Below are 3885 nucleotides of genomic sequence, written 5' to 3'. Positions count from 1 at the left end.
TAGAGAAGGTCTATTGTCCTATACTAGAGTATTGGGCAAGCATAGATCTTTGATTGTGTAAAGTATCCTTAATTGGGTACAAAAGGCATCCTTCATTGGGGGTGCAATGTGCATGATAGTTTCGAAGTAGTTTTGTAGTAAGACTTTGCAAGATAGTTTGAAGTAGTTTTGTGTTATGTGATGATCTTTTGTATTTGTCAAGATAGTTTCGAAGTACTTTGTCTGCTAATGTATGTTTTGTAATACGTGAGTCATTTGTTGTTTTTTCATTTATGTATTCATTGTTATACGCTTGGTTGAATAGGTTATTTGTTGAGATGGAGGACAATGTTGGATCCAGTGATACCTCTAATAGAGTCCAAATTTCAAATAGCAGGAAAAAAAAGGCACCTGGGATAGAGTGGCAATATGCAATTAACGTTGGTGATCGATTCATAGATTGGGAGTGTAAGCTATGCCATGCAGTAAAATCAGGTGGGGCGCCTCGACTAAGAGAACACTTTTTAGGCGGACCGAAGAAAAAGTCATGTACCCACCCCTCTGCACCTATAGTGGCCAAACGCATAAGAGAAGAAATTCAAAAGAAAGATTCAAGAAAACATGACACTCTTACCGTTAATGTATCAAGGCAGCAAGAACACTGTTGTTCTAATCATCAAACTCCCGCTACATCGCCTACTTATACCCCGAACGGCAATGTGCAACCAGAAAGTAATCTACCCAGTGCACCTTCCTGCAAGCGAAACTTTGACGTAGGAAATATACCCATGCGTCAAACTTCATTGCAAGAAAGCCTACGTCAAGGTCGACTCGATGATGCACAACTCACCCTTGCTGAAGCGATTTACTTTTCTGGGACGGCTCAACTAGGGTGTGCGCAGCTTAGAATGAGAAAGAGAAGAACACGCCACTAAGATTCGATGCTGGCTCACTATCTTCATCTTCACGATATCCCCCACTTGGAGCTTGTAGTAGCGGGCGAACTTTTTCCATCCTTTGCAAATGAAGCTCCCACTGCTCGGAAGTTTTAGCCCTACATTCCACACCTGCCCGGTCTCTTCCTCCAACTCAATGTCTCCGCCCACACCCAGATCCATGCAAGCTTTAGTGACAAAGAGTTGCAACCGCTGCAAGACATCAAACAGCACGACCTTAATGCAAGCAAAATGGAAGTGGAAAACTAGTCTGCAAAAATGGCAGCCGGAGGGTTTACCAAATAGGGCGCATTGTGAGACCCTCTTCTTGTGTCTGTTTGGGTCAGCACTTTTTCGAAACAGTAAGGAAATTCTCTCTTCTTTCCCGTAGAAGTTTGACACAACTTACCGACCAGAGACGGTGGCTTGTCAACGACAGTTGGGGGAAACTCAACGTCCGCCATCGTCATCACCGCGTACACAACTTTGGTCGGTTCAATTCAATGAGAAACTTTGCTCTTGTAAAAGGAAAGCCCACTCGAGTCTCGCACATCAGTAGGGGGCCCTAAAGTGGACAGTACTGGGAATGAGCTCTGTGGGCTTCCCAATGTGCATGGTAGCCCTTTGTATAGAGACAACTCAACTAAAACCTAAGCCTGACAATGTGATGTAGTAACTGCACAGGCGCACACATTGAAATTTGAAGCCTCCACAGGGCATCAAAGCCCTTTAAACCTTAAAACCCACATGTGACATCACAGAAGAACTCCATAACCCATTGCAGGCTTAGCCTTGAGTGGGAACATGGTCAACACTCCATGGGCAATGGGCATTGCCGCTCGGGCATAAATAATCATTCGATCTAGATATTCGTCAATGAAAAGATCTTGCGAGACATTGAAAGCGAAGAGTATGAAGAAGATATGCCCAAATGGATGTACAATTGTGATGATGTAGTAGACGAGAACTTTGATGTTGGACGCACGTTGTGCACCACCCTTGAGATAGAAGACAATTTAGACATTGACTTAGATGAGCTTAATTTAGCAAACGAGAGAGTAAATGGTGAAAGAATTTTGGAGCAAGATACTGACATAGAGGAAGAAGTCATTTCATTAATTTCATAAAAAGTACTTGTACAAATGATCGTATTTGGAGAAATTATCAATACAAAAGTAGGATTTGTCTTTCTTAGCTTTCATCTTGAAATAAATTACGAATTGCACAAGGAGTTGCATCTAAAGGTCCTGGTGGTTTATATTCGCTAGCCATGCCGAACACTGTATAAATACCTTGATTTATTGGGACACTGCACAATGCACATGTGGAAGTATTTTGCATTTGCCTCACTAAACATATTAAGTGGTACTAGTGTCCACAGGGTAGTATATACTGGCCGCTCCACCCATCGAATACTTTGTAACATACAGGACATTGGGGGGTGGAGGAACTAGTAGCCTCAGCAGAAACTCCCACAAGATCAGGATGTATCAAAAAATGAGAGATGTGGTTTCCTTGGCGCACAGGAGCAATATGTGAAGAGATGCTCTGCACATCTTGGCTGATCTTTGTGAGCTGCTCTTGAATCCCTCTATTGGCCGGGGGAGGAGTTGACGCTTGAGTTAATCGCTCAGCTTCTTTCTCCTTCTCTGCTAGCTGTGCCCCTAAGCTTTCTTTGACCTTGTTTAACTCCAATCCAGCGCCCTCCACCATGAGAGCAAGTTCTTCCCTTGTGAATGTCACTGTCTCTTCACGTATGTCATGGGTGTTGACAGTGGCCTCTTTGGAGGCGAAGTCCACTGGAGTTTCTAGGATAAATTGAGCATATAGCATCTTAGCAAAATACAGTGGAGCGTCGGCGTTATGGAGAGGACGACCGTACACCTCCAAGAAAATGCGCTCGGCATTAGTTTTGATATCATTGTGAGTGCAACGTGAAATCTTCCATCTTCCCTTCTTAATCTCGCCATCTGGACATGGCCATATTTCCTTTATCATCTCTATGGTTACGCATTTGTTTATGTCTTTCCATTGGGCATAAGTTGGATTTGTCCATTTCGACAACCTGCATGCTGTTCTTGTAGCTTCGCGGGCTGTCAGGCCATGTGCAAGGGCCTTCTTTCGCTCATATGCCTTCTTGGCTAACTCTTGATGCTCGTTTGCTTGCGCCTCTGCCATATCTGCATGAACATAAATGACTTTAGGATTTTAATGAACTGTAAAGATCAACGTAAGATAAATTGGCCACTACTCTCAAAAACTTAAAGTTAAACACCATGAGAGGAGATATGTATTGCAAAGACTCAATGAGAAATATCCACTTGACTCCAAAAATACTTCAAACAATGCGCGCACATCAAATTTTGAAGAGAAAACATAAACTTAAACACCACAAGAGGAGAGAGATATTGCAAAGACTCAATGAGATAATATTTTAACCAATGGACACATCAAATTTTGAAGAGAGAAACAAAATGCCATTCCTGAAACTTAATCTCCTGATACTGTATCATTACAAAATTAGGGTGAATGACACCGATAGCTCTACAAGAGGACGTTGTGCCCTCGTTGGGTCAGTATTTAGTGATCTAAAAAATTCAACTACTTGCAAAATTGATTTTCGCTCATCGCGATTAGGCAGAAACATCCAATTTTTGACTCTATGAATAATAGTATCCATGGTAACTTTATCATAGGAGCTATTATCCATCCACAACTCTTGTACTTTCTGCCAAAAGTCATATAAAGTTTGTAATAAATATCCCAAGGCAAAAACATCAGATGCAGGAGTGTATGCATCTGCCAAAAACGGATCATAAAGCTCCAGGGCTATCCACGGCCGTTTATTTCGCTCTCTGTCTGCGTAGGAGACCGCCTGTGCCACCTTCTCAGGGTTCTTGTCTGCTTCAAATACAAAATTGAGAGACACCCGTTTTTTGGGCGCTCTCAGCAGTAACCCCCAATCGATAAT

The sequence above is a fragment of the Cibotium barometz genome, chromosome 29 (genome assembly GCF_041138505.1).
Source record: "Cibotium barometz isolate CiBa-2024 chromosome 29, ASM4113850v1, whole genome shotgun sequence".
Taxonomy (NCBI): Eukaryota; Viridiplantae; Streptophyta; class Polypodiopsida; order Cyatheales; family Cibotiaceae; genus Cibotium; species Cibotium barometz.
This window is presented reverse-complemented; position numbering follows the sequence as displayed.